The sequence below is a fragment of the Delphinus delphis genome, chromosome 6, assembly GCF_949987515.2.
Source record: "Delphinus delphis chromosome 6, mDelDel1.2, whole genome shotgun sequence".
Classification (NCBI taxonomy): Eukaryota; Metazoa; Chordata; class Mammalia; order Artiodactyla; family Delphinidae; genus Delphinus; species Delphinus delphis.
In genome coordinates this window covers 52,919,456-52,933,585 of record NC_082688.1, presented here as the reverse complement: position 1 = coordinate 52,933,585, position 14,130 = coordinate 52,919,456, and positions in this window count along the sequence as shown.

Below are 14,130 nucleotides of genomic sequence, written 5' to 3'. Positions count from 1 at the left end.
ACAAATGGCCAATAGGTATATAAAAAGATGCTCAAAAGCATTAATCATCAGAAAATGCAAATCAAAACCACAGTGAGATGTCACTTCACATGTTAGGATGACTATCATCAAAAAGATAACAGACAACAAATGGCAAAGACGTGGTAAAAAGGAAACCCTTATATACTGTTGGTGGGAATGTAAGATGGTACCGTCATATGGACAATAGTATGATACTTCTTCAAAAATTAAAAACTGAACTACCATATGATCCAGCAACCCCACTCCTAGGTGTATAGCCACAGAAAATGAAATCACTACCTTGAAGAGGTATCTGCACACCATGCTCATTGCAACATTATTCACAACAGTCAAGATACGTACACAACCTAAACATGGTTCAATGTAGGAATGGATAAGTCATATATATATCTATATATATATATACACACACACATGCACACACGCATATACATACATACATAACGGAATATTGTTTAGCCATGAGAAAGAAGGAAATTCCGCCATTTGGTACAACATGGATGGACCTTGAGGGCATTGTGCTAAATGAGACAAATCAGACAGAGAAAGACAAATACCCTATGATCTCACTTATGAATGGGATCTAAAGTCGAACTCATAAAAACAGAGACCAGAATGGTGGTTACTAAGTGCTAGAGGGTGAAATGTTGTTTAAGGGTACAAACTTACAACTAGTAGATAAATAGGTTCTGGAGGTCTAATGAACAGCGTTATGATTATTGTCAATATTGTATTATAAAGTTTAAAGTTTCTAAGAGACTAGATCTTAATTCTTCTCACCAGAAAAAAAGAAATGATTATATGACATGATAGAGGTGTTAGCTAATGGTGGTAGTCATATTGCAACATATAACAGACCAACATGCTTTATACTTAAATGTTATGTGTCAACTGTATCTCAATAAAAATAAACTTTCTCTTAAAATTTCTTTTAGTGAGAATCTTTGAATGGTTATCTTAATTTTGACTGTCTAAAAACATTTATTACCATCACTCATTCTTCAAAGATTTTAGTGTACTGTTTACTGTTCCAGAGTGGAGATATTTTCTTTCTGTTCATTAGAGATATTATTGCACTGACTTTTGGGTTCCCTTGTGGCTATTAACTGTTGCTCATTTGAAGATGACTTTTCCTTTCCCCCAGCCTACCAGCTTCTCTTCGTTTTTGGTCTTCTGCAGTTTCTCCGTGGTATACCCAAGTATAGAGCTTTTTTATTATCATTCTTGGATTTGCTGGGCTTCTTGAAAATTCAGATTGGTGCCATTGTTTGAGGAACTCCTTTACAATTAGGTCTTTTTAAAAAATAAATTTATTTTTGGCTGCACTGGGTCTTTGTTGCTGTGTGCAGGCTTTCTCTAGTTGCTGCGAGCTGGGGCTGCTCTCCATTGCGGTGTGCAGGCTTCTCATTGCAGTGACTTCTCTTGTTTTGGAGCATGGGCTTCAGGAGTTGTGGCACGTGGGCTCAGGAGTTGTGGCGCATGGGTTTAATTGCTCCGCGGCATGTGGGATCTTCCTGGACCAGGGCTCGAACCCGTGTCCCCTGCACTGGCAGGCGGATTCTTAACCACTGAGCCACCAGGGAAGCCCCACAATCATGTCTTAATATTGCCCTCTCCCCACTATTTTTCTCCTGTCCTAAAACTGATGAAGCATAGGTTACACTTTATCACTTTATCCTTCTGATTTCTTAACTCTCTTCCCTATTTTTCATTTTTTATTTTCTGTACTGCATTCTGGCAATTTTCTTCACAGCTTTTTTCAGTTCTAATTTTTACCCATCATTTGAGGTTTTATTTTTGTCTATTCTATCTTTTCTTTACAGAAGGCCTATTGTGTTTTTTTCCTAATATGGTAGGTCCCCTTTTATATTTCAATGTTCTTTGTAGAAACGTCTAAGTTTACCTTTTGTTTATTTATACACTGGTTATCAAGTAATTATGCTTACAGTGTTCTATAATTACAACATACGAAGTCTTTAGGGGGCTGTTTCTTTCATTTGCTGGGTTTCTGATTCTCACCTATGATGCTTTATTTCCTTGGTGCTCAGTTATATTTGACTGTGTGATGTTTACTGCCCTTGAATTATTTTCTCTATGGGGATTTTTTATTTTTTTGAGGCCTAGAATAAGTGTCTTCTTTTAAAGAGAACTTGTAATTATTTACTCTTATTTGGGGGTACTATCTGTCACCAATCATGTAAAATACCTTGATGACTTGAGATCCCATGGATCAACCTGTTGCAAATCTGTGCACGAATGGGGTGTGGCCACAACTTATGGACATTTTTCCCCTCCTGCTCTATCATCAAGGCATTCTCTCCTGCAACACTGCAGCAGGAGGTGGTTTACTTCCGGTTTCCACTTACACTGAGAGTTTTCCTTTGGGGTCCAAAAGGGATGTGGCCACCTTAACTTCTCTCCGTCTTGATTTGTGACAATATTTTTTTAAATGGCCAGAACAGTTAAATGCCTAGAAAAGTGACTCTGATGCTAAGGCTCTTAATTTTAAGTTCCATTTTCATTTTAACTGTGTTGTGGTAGTTCCTTTCAGTCATAGGAGGTGTTTCTTGTTAAAGACATTTTTAAAATGTTTTCACGTAAAGTTTTGGCCCAAATAACTTAATTTCCCACTCTTGGAATCAGAAATCTGTGTATGTATGCATGTTTTAGAGATGTCCCATACAGTACAGTTAGGAGACAGTCTCTGAAATGGTGTATTCTAAATTGGCCAGAGGATATTACTTTGGAGCCCGTTTGTCAGGCTTGAAGTCAAAAGGCCACCTTCTTTGTCCTCAAATACCACCTTTCAGAATGTGGCACTGTCAGGAGACATGCTTTGTCCCTTTATTTTGATGAAGCTCATCAATACCATCTACACAATCGTGAAGTGAAAATGACTGTCAGGTAAGTTCTAAGGACGTGAGCCTCCCTGCACTCAGCTTGGGTCTTCAAATCTCTGCTAAGCAACTGATAAGTTTATGAAACTTAAGTTTATAAAGCACTTTAACCATCACCTCCTAATCTGACCTTCACAACATCCTTGGGAGCTAACCAGGGCAGGAAGAGTTACTGGTCTTTCACAGAGGGAGTTGGCTGGGACCTAAGATATTGGAGTGGGACCTGAGAGTCAGGACTCACTCTCCTTATTGAATGCTCTTCAACTATAGGGCTCAGCGTCATTGGAACTCTAACATCCAACAGTCACCAAACGACATTTTCAAAGCCGTACTGCCTGATATTCCGACGTCCCTAATTGATCTGTGAGAATGAGTATGCTTTCTAATACTCTGCCACAGCCCATTTTCTCACAAGTTACATAAAAGCCCATCCCGAAAATAAAAGACCTTCAGTAGATTTATTACTGCCGTGACTGCCAGCTCTACCGTTGACTACAATTTTGAGAGTTTGTATCTTTTCTTTCCTGCCTGTTTTCACCTTTTCTTTCTCCCTCTCTTGCTTCATCTTTCCCTCTTCTTTCTTGCATTCTTGCTGTCTGACTTTTCTGTCTTTTCTCTCCTGTTTTTTCCCCTCTATGGACTGCTTTCTATTTGAGTTTGGATGAAATCGAGCAGGGGAATTTAGAAGCGGGGGGAAGAAAGGGGGTTCCATTGGTTTCACCTGAGTTGTGTTTTCCAGCCTCAGGATTTGGTGTTTGAGCAAAAGATAACTCCGCTGAAGCCTGTGTGAACTTAGTGTAACCCGAATATCCCCAGGCCTCAGTATGTTCATGAATAAATGACATTAACAGTTAAGTCTTCATGTTACTAACTCTAATACCAGACCAAGACATAATTTCCAGCCCCATGAGAAGAGCCCCCGGCCGGTAACTTGGCAGGGCCTCGAGGATTGGCCATCACGTGACATTGTCCTCTGTCCCTCTGATGCCTATCATGGTGCCTTCCGTGGCCGCCTCCGTGGGTGCACATCCCTGTAGATAACCCTGGCTGCCATATGCTTAGTCCTTAAGTCATCTCAACAATTCATTGACATGAAAAATAAGAAACAGCTTCCTCCCTCTGCCTTACATTCAGACGGAGCTCCACAGCAGAGCCGTTTATGTCCCGACACGTTTGAGTTTAATAATACAGTCGCACCTGAGTTTATAGGCAGAAACCTCTTTGTTCCCAAGGTGGACAAACCCACAGAGTAGGTGAGTCAGAGAGGATCTTAGGACCAGCTGCCGTGCCCACCTCCCACCCAGACTCACAGATACCTCCCTCCTCTTGGTGAATTCCCATTTTCTGAGAGGCTTCTGAGGTCCTCCACACTTAACCCCACCCAGGGGTCTGAAGCTCAGCTTGGGACATGCTATGATGTATTCCCAGGAGCCTCTGCAGCTCTCATGATAATCAGAGGAGCAAGGACACAGCAGACAGTAGAGATAAGCCCAAGTCTCCACAACTGTTGTATCTACATCTCGAGGTAAAGCCCATGGGCCCTTTGACTCGCTCTGCTGGTTACCAATATCCATTCTTCCCTTCTTTGAAAATGAAGTTTTAATTATATTCGAGGTGACAATGTACTCTGAAAGTCAAACGTCCCACTCCCTTGTGGATAGGTGTGGCCACCGGACAAGTTCCAAGCAATGAAGCCTAAGCAGAAGTGGGGTGGGCGGGGGGAACTCAGGAAACTCCTTAAAGGAGGAGCAGATAGCTGCTCAGGTACGTTTTGACCTTTCTCCCCTCCTCTTTGCTTTCTGGAACGGGATAGGACGGCTGAGGTCCTAAAAACATTTTTGTATCATAAAGTGAACTTAAGGATCAAAGGTGGGCACGAAGTTAGGATGGTGACCCAGAAATGTAAGAGGGAGCTGGAGCCCCAATGACAGGGAGTAGTTATATCTGAATTGGCTACTTCCAGATTCTTATTACCAGAGAGAAACAGAAAATAAATCTACGTGTGTACTGGCTCCTGTTATTTACTATTTCCTGTTCATATCTGCCTCTGTCTAGTTCTAGCTGATCAAGCTCTCTGGTTGTGAGCTATGTTCGGAGCAACTTTTCCTGGGGTCCTGTGCCAGCTTTCCCATGCTTATCTCTGTGTGCTTGAACAATTCATTCAAGCTCCCTGTGCTTCATTTTCTCATGTGAGAAACAGGATAAGCAGAGCAGGTGTCTCACAGTAATAACAGGGTCAAGTAAGGTAATACTGTGAAGCTCTTAGACGAGCCCTTGGAACACCGTCTTCATTAAATATTTGTTATTATTACATGTGAAAGAAAACCTGTCCCTATATTGACTGAGTTGGACAAGTTCAGTGCTATTGTATCTGCACTTTCATTTAAATGCCCAAGATTCACTTTTCTCCTTTTGCATTTCAGAGGAGGCTGGACCTCCCAGCTGGTAAACTTTGCTTCCCCCTCACTCGTAGAGAGGCGAGAGGTGCGCGTACGTATTTGTATACACAGTTTCCCCTTGGTTTCAGACACCAGAGAATGATCTCAATTTAATAAAAATCTTAGATCTAGCATCTTGCCTTCAAGCTCAGGGTCAGTGACAACGCTGGCAAGCCCACATTTTCTTTGTTTAGGATTGCAAGTTGTTCTGCAAACTTTTCATCAATGCCATCACTGCCACTCAGCATGAAAATATAGACATCTCTGCGACACAGGGCAGGATGGTGTGGCTCTTACAAAACTTTGTAGACGCATGTCACTATTGTGCAAAGAAACAGAAGAGGCCCACTTCAATCCAAGGGCAGAAAACCTCAAGAGGCAATCAGTCCAGATGCCCCTCACATGCCTCCCTCGGGCGTGAAAATAGGAATGGCTGAAATTGAAAATGACGTGGGAAGAATGAGGCATCGTTTGTAGGAGACAACAGAATACAAAACTCATGAATGCTCTTTGTTCCCACGCCATGATTCGGCATCTACTGTTGACCCGTTATCATTTGCATCCTTTTGTGCTGGGCCACCTCAGAGATTTCCCATTTTTGGAGACAGACGATGAATTCCAAACCCACTCTGAATAAGCCAATTGCTGACCATTTGTTTCTCGAACAAGGGTGAATGTATGGGGCTTGTTTGCAGCAGGATGGCTGCACTCTGCCTTCTTTCTGCCTTGATAATGGGGAGGCGGCAAGATAATGGCCAGCCCTCGGGGGCAGCCCCATGAGGACCCCCAGCCAGGTGCACAGGATGGAGGAGGCTGGTTTTAGTTCATTTTCAGAAGGTACTGGCTCAGATTTTCCCCTGGTTTTCTTCTTGGATCAAGGTAGAAACAGAATGAAGAGGAATCAAAGCAAAGAAACAAACCTAGAGAAAACAAGGACCACATGTACCATTCTACATGAGCCTCCAGATGATGACAGCCACATCAGCCTGGAAGAGGGGGTTTGGAGTTCAAAGGAGCAGACTCCTCATATATAGGCAGCCAGAATGCAGGACTCACCCAGGCCTGAACCCAGGGCTCATTTCTGCAAGTCCGAATGGCCTGGCAGGTTAACTGGGAAAAAAAAAAATGCATCTACTCCTAAGCCTGCAAACGCCCAGGAAACTCCTTTGGGCTCAGGGAGATTGGTGCATTCAAAAGTAGCAGCCCAAGGCCCTGTTTTGATATGCAGAGGTCAATGGAAGTTCCTGGTTTAATAAACGATGAGAGGGAAAAATTCAAAACGGCAATTATGTTTTCCTGTCAGATTCCATGTGCTCCTCTGAGTTTTATCCCTGCTGTCTTTCTGATGCTTTTGATAATTATTTAATTGGTTTCCAATCTAAATAGATGCTGTCTGAACTGCCTTTCAGGGCTGGTAGAAAGAGTGACTGATTATACAGCTCCCAGATGAATAAATACACAGAACTTTTTTCCTTCCCTCTGATCATAGAAAAGCAGCACTTTGGATTCATTGATAGACACAAAGTGAGGCCGAGAATTGAAGCAATTTCCTACGTAATTTTAATATGCACATTTTTTTGGGAAATAGCTGGGTATGTAATGACAGAACAGTCGCTTTACGAATAGTACCTGCATTAGCAAGAGTTGAGGGCAGGAGAAAGGGAAAAAAGGGCACTTTTTTTTTTTTTTTTACATTTTTTCAAATAGCATATTACAAGAAGAGAAAGTGACTCTTAAATCTAAAATTGAGTAATCATACATTCCATATAAGCACTGTATCTTAGATGTAGTGCTTCAGTAATAGAGGATCCCTATAAGAACTTTGAATTTGGACCATTTTAAGGCTTGATGAAAGAATATAATGTGTTCTTCTAAACTCAGACCTCTTTGTTGCTATCAAGTAAGAAGTTTTAAAAACACTGTAAAAAAAAAAAAGTACAGCACTGTTACAATTGTTTTTATTACTAGCCACTTCAATGCTAGTTAATCCCAAAGCAGCAATGTGTAAATGCCGTGAGTAATGTGATTTCAAACCAGCTCTTCAAGCGAGAACAGCAGGGCTAAGCAAACCAACTCCTGCCAGAGACTGGATTATACCCCTACCTTGGGATCTTGTTAGGCACTGTGGTGGTATTTAGGGGGACTTTCACTTTATATTGTTGGGTCCCTGCTCAGCTCGCTATCAGGCAGAATAATACCTGTGTCTTTCTGCAATCCTACAGTGTTAGAATTAATGAGGTAATCCCATTGTAAAACATTTTGGCATCAAAAGCAAAAATGGGAGCTAAGGGTTATGCCTTTTGGAGAGAGATCCATCACTGTCTACTCTGAAGCCATCACTAACTACCCTGCACAGACCTAGTTGTCCCCTCCCATCTGTCCTTCTCTATGGCACAAGTCACACTCACTGTATTGTCAGTGTGTCCTCCACAGACTGGGAGAACTTGAGGAAGCAGGCCTTGCTCATCTTGGCATCTTCAGAGCTAATGCACCTCCAGGCAGAGCAGGTACTTAACCTTTTTGAAGCAATGATAATTTATCGAACATTCTATCATCCAAAAGTATTGTCTTGACTCAACCTTCTTTTGGACAATGCACCAGCTGGTTATTTTGGTGAGAATGGACAACTAGGGCTGGATGTGGACCAGGAGAACCAGGTGGCCAGCTTACCTTCCCTTTGGTAACCAATGTTCACTTGTTTAACAACAACCACTCTGCGTTTTGACGAAACATTCCTCTTTAGGGTCATTACTGCTGTTTGGTTCTACACAAGAGCCGGGAATTATGACCTGCATGAGAACCTGTACCATTTGCTTTGGTCAGATGGAAGATGCTCTGATAGGAGAGGGTAAGGGGAAAAAATAGCATCCCTACTATGTGCCATCCATTTAGAACATGGTAGCTGGAATTGTGTCAGACTGGTGATCTACAGATGTAATCTGGACTGCGTTCTTTTCTGATCAGTACCGATCTTTTTAAGAGATTGGATTTTGAATACTACAGGCCTAGCAGATCAAGTATAGCTCATCAGGAGTCCTATCAGGGCCCATCATCTCACATGTGACCCATTTCACAGATTAATGTGACCTCCCAGGCTCTAGTAGGCAGTTGAATTTGCTGTCCTGATTTAGTTCAACTCTCTTTAAAGTTTTCCTTGTGTTATGATATTAAACCAAGACCCAAGGCCACTCATCTGGGGAAGGTTGTCACAGTCAGCCTTCTAAAATTGCTCCCAATGGTCCCTACCTCTTGCTGTCCACTCCCTATATAATATGTGGCCCTTGTGTGGGGGGGGCGGATCTAGTGATTTGCTTCTAACAAACACAACACAGAAAAAAATGGAAGGAAGTCACTTCCTACACTAAGTTATCTGAGACTGACTTCTGTCTTGTGTTCTTTCTCTAGTACCCATGCACATTCTCTTGCCTTCTTGGCTTGTTCACTTTAACGAACCAAGTTCCCACATTGGAGAGGCCTATGTAACAAGGAACTGAGGGTGGCGTCTGGCCAACAGCGAGCAAGGAACTGTAGTCCTCAGACCAAGCTGGTGAGGAACTGGGTCCTGCCCACAACCACTGAAGAAGCTTGAAAGCAGATCTCACCCTCTCTTAAGCCTTGAGATGATGTGGCCAGACCCAACCTTGATTACAGTCTTCTAGAGATCCTGGGCTAACCCCCTGACTGCAGCTATGAAGAAACCCAGAAGAAGATGACCCAGCTATGCCACGCCCAGATTCCTGACTCACAGAAACTAAGATAAAATTTGTTGCTTTAAGTCACTAAGTTTGTGGTCATTTGTTACACAGCTGAAAGTGTTCTGGTACCAATTTCAATGGAGGAGTGTGGGTGGGGTTTCCCACACCAATGAGCAATTCTCTGGGAAGGGTTTTTCCCCCACAGAGTGAGTAATTCTCCAGGACAGCTGGGTATCCCACTATTCAACTCCATTCTGACACTACCTACCCAGAGACAGCAACACATTCCACAGATCCAGGGCTCAGTCTTACGAGACTGCCCCTCCCTCCACCACTTCAATGCCAGTCACAAGCCCAGGTTACCTGTGCTGCTGAATGACTGGGTATAAATCAGAGGTTCCCACAACTTTCTTCTTGAGTTTGATTAGCTTGCTAGAGAAGCTCACAGAACTCAGAAATATTTTTAACTTACTAGAACACTTGTTGATTATAAAAGGATATAACTCAGGAACAGCCAGACAGAAGAAATGTAGGGCAAGGTATGGAGAAAGGGCTTAGATCTTCCATGCCCTCTCCAAGCTCACAGTTCTCCCAGTACTCCATGTGTTCACCAACCTGGAAGCTCTTCCAGTGCTGTCCTTTTGGATCTTGGGGTTTTTGTAGAGGCGTCATTACATACTCATGATTGATTCAACCTCTAGTTCCTCTCTGGAGGTCAGGGATGGGACTGAAAGTTCCAACCCTCTAATTACAAGATTGGTTCTCCTGGCAACCAGCTCCCATCCTAAGGTGGGGTCCAAAAGTCACCTCATTAACAAAAACACATTTATGGCTTTCTTCATTGAGGAAATTCCAAGTGTTTTAGGAGCTCTATGCCAGAAATAGAGTTGCAGATCAATATTTATTTTAATACAAACCACAATATCAGAGCAGCTACAGAGAACTACATGATGGCAGAGTAGAGCCAACTACATGATGGCAGAAGTAGAGCCTCGACCCCTTGCCTTTCATTCACCACTCAGTGCCCCACAGGTATTGGCAGCACTGAGCCCCTTTAACCAGCCAGCGGACATCCACGCTATCAAGCTCAGAGTAAAAAGGGTTGTCCTCCTTTCTTGGCTACACAGAAAACTTCACAAGTATTAAAACAGCTGCAAATGATCAGAAATTAAACGGAGCAAGATAGAATATAAAAATGAACGCAAGTCACTTGAGTGTTATACTAGCAATTATTTCTGTGTTCAGGGAGGGAAGTCTGGTTCTCTGAAGCTACTTTCAGAGGAAGTTGGAGACAAAAACCCTCTCTCTGACCCCATTGTCCCTATCAGAGCCAGAGTCCTTGCGAGCCCAGGATGGAGTTGTGGGTGGGAAAGCTCCACATGGGCCTGCTCAGCTGAACATGTGACCTTGCTGGATCCCCATGTCCATCTGATGCGAGCTGGAAATGGGGGGCGGTGGGGTGGTGAGCAGTGGTCCCTACATCATGAGCTCCCTCGGGTCTCCTGCATTGATCATACATCATGATTCCCTTTCCCAAATTTCCAGCCTTGGCTTGGGGCCAGCCCTTCTGTCCTGCCATCTTCTGAGACTCTGAATAATTCCCTCCCTTCATTTATATTGCTTCTGTGAAGTGTAACTTTATCTCGTTCCTCCAGAGCCTTCTTTTTCTAGGTTATGTAAATTTAGCTCTTCACCCTCCTTTTTACAACTTGCCCTCCAAACCTCTTGCAAGTTTATTAATTTTTCTTCATTTCTTACACATATGCACAGGTACACACCGTGTTGCAGGCTAAAAGGGCCATAGGAAACAAGATCAAGAAAATGTGAAAAATTTACACTGAGAAAGGGGAAAAAAAGTGAAACAGGAGGGAAGGGGGCAGGGCACAACCTTTGGAAGAATGACATAGCCCAAGGACATGACATGAACTGATTAGAACCAAACGGGTCCAAGATGGCAGACAAGTCAACTTCCACCAGACCTTAAGCCTCAGTATACGCTCACTGTAACACATCAGCAAACTAGGTGACACACCCACAGGTGCCATGACAGTTCTAAGACCGATGATTCCTGGAAATCCCTGTCCTTTCCCGAAATAGCTAGAATACTCCTCCCACTCGTTAGCATATGAAATTACCCACCCCTATAAAAACTGACAACCCCATACCCTGAGATGGCCCATCGTCTTCTGAGATGGCCAACACTCTGTGGAGTGTGTTTGTCTAAATAAATCCACTTCTTACCTATCACTTTGTTTCTCACTGAATTCTTTCTGCCATGAAACATCAAGAACCTGAGCTTCATTAAGTCCTGAAACTAGGTGTGTGATCTCAGTTGTAAGACTGTGGGTTTTGGCCGGGTTTGAGTCCTGGCTGACTGGGTTCAAGTCCCAACCTGAGGTGCACTGTTTCAAAAGGGAATTTCTTTATTCTGATAGTAAATGCATGGAAACTTGTTTGGGGAAGGCCACAGAATGAACATCATTTGGAAAAGATTATGGTTTTGGGAAATTGTATTAAGTTTCTTCCTCAAGACAAAGAGTTCTAATTAAGATCAGTCTAAAAGATGTTTTCAACGCATACAGGAGGGCTAAAGCCAAGAGATTTGTCTTTCTCTCATTACTTCTTTTCCTCCCCCCTCTCTCATCTCTCTCTCAGAATCTCACTGGGCCCCTGACTGACCCTGATCTACTCAAACAAGCTGCAAGGCATGGAGAGAAACAGAGAAGCCACCTTCCCTAGGGGAGAAGGCAAGGACAAGGGTGCTAGCTCTCATCCCTGCCTCAGGGTAACTCTTTAAGTCAGCAGAGCTGCTCTGGGCACATATACCCTCCCTACCCTGCCTGTGAGCTTTCTAGCCCACAGGTAAGTGCATTTAGGAGACACCTGGGATGGTTTTACTGCATTACAGAAAATATCTGAGGCAGAATCAATGAATCTATGCCTTGTTTTTGTTTTTCTAGAAACCCTCTTGAAACCCAAATTCTTTCTTATTTGTGATTTCTAAAGCTTTGTTTCTTTCTTTCCCCTCCTTTTTCCCTTTCTCCTTAATCATTCTATTTTAAGGAGTTGAAAATGAAAATATTTCTGCTAGTCAGGACTTCAATGTGGCCACTTCCGGCATTAGGGGCTAAGGAGGATGACCATCTTCTTCCCAGACTTTCCCTCTTACAGTAAGAAGGCAACAGAATGGATTGTGTCTCCTCTCTGTGGGCAGAAGAGGAGGATTTAGCCAAGCAAAAATGAAGTTCCTTAGGGATGAAGAGAGAAGGCAGATGAAGAGACCCGGTGCTCTTCAGCCTCCAAGAGCATAAGTGGGTGTGTTGGTGCCGCAGGTTACGTATATGTATGTCTGTGGCAGGCAGAGTAATGCACCCCTCCACAGATGCCCATGTCCCCACCCCAGAACCTGTGACTCAGTCACCTTACACGGCAAAAGGGACTTTACAGATGGGATTAAGGGGATGAGTCTTGAGATGGGGAGGTTGTTCTGTATTATCCAGGTAGACCCAATGGAATCATAAGGGTCCTTAGAAGAGGGAGGTAGTAGGGTCATGGAAGGAAAAGGTGGTGTGACAATGGAACCCAAAGGTTGGAATGATGCACTTTGCAGGCAGGGTCATGAGCCAAGGAAGGCAGGCAGCTTCTAGAAGGTAGAAAAGACAAGGAAACATTCTCCTCTAGAGCCTCCAGAAAGAACAAGCCCTGCTACACCTCACTTTACCCCAGTACAACTGATTTTGGACTTCTGACCTTCCAACCGGTAAGGTAATAGACCTGGGCTGCTTTAAGTCACTAAATTTGTGGTGATCTGTTGTAGCAGCAATAGGAAACCAATACAATGTCTTGAGCACATCTGTCTCTTCCTTTTCTGTTCCCTTGCCCATTCCTTCTTCCTTTCCACCCCCGCCCCACCCTCACTGGCTTTCTGTCAATCAGGAATCAGCAGGGGCTGCCCTGAGGAAGTGCTGTTGGGTCCCTAGAGCCTGGAATTCTCACCCTGGTCACAGTTCTGAAGGCCTCTCCAGGCCCGAGAATCCAATCGATGAGCAACCCCTATACTTCCTGCCTCACGCCTCCCGTCAGCCTGGATACCTTCAACGCACACAGCAAAAATCTGGCTTGCGCCTGACTGATGACTTCAAATAGATTATTTTCTTTCTTTCAAGAAAATCCAGACACCTTGATATGGGCTTTAGATGCTATGGGCTATCAACTCACAGCTGTGTAAGGTAGGTACCGTTACTCCCATTTACCAGAAGAGAAAAGAGACAAAATTACTCCTCCGAGGTCACAGAAACCAAAGCCCACCTAATTACAAAGACTCCCCAAGACAAACGCTTGCCGGGTAAAGATTCTCTTTAGTGAATACCCTGATGTTTACGTTCTGTCCACTAGATGAAGCACAACAGCAATCTCACTACGAGCACGGTCATTTCTTATGATTTGCTTTCTACGTGGCTCTCATCCGGGCAGCAGTTTTGTTTAGTGAGCTTTGGGGTTAGAGCGCTCATTGAATCCCAGCTCTAGCTGTAAGATCTTGAATAGCATAGCAGAGTGGCTACTGAAATTATATACAACCTTCAACTCAGCACTCTCAACCCTGGGAATATTGTCCTTCGAAGTAAAAGAACAAGTCACTTAAGACTATACATACGAGGATGATTACCGCAGATATGTTTATAGTAGGGGGACAAAAGGAAAAACGAATGCCCACTATATGGGAATGGCTGAATTAACGGGCTATATCCAAACCATGGATTATGCAACCATTGGAACACTGAGCTAGATCTACGTGAGGTAAGTGGAGAATTCTACAAAATACTACATAGCGAAAATACAATATATGGATGTGTGTGCATATTATATATATATACAGATATATAACAATCCCAGTTTTAGAAATCAATGACGCAACTCCTTATTTGAGATTATATAAGAAAGGGAAAAATGTATTTAATATATTACAGACAAAATTCAATACCCATTCTTAATCTTTAGAAATTGCAATTGCAATGAAATAGTGTTAGATAAATAAGTCTGTTACAAGATAAAATACTTCTGTCGTCACCCCAAAGGAAA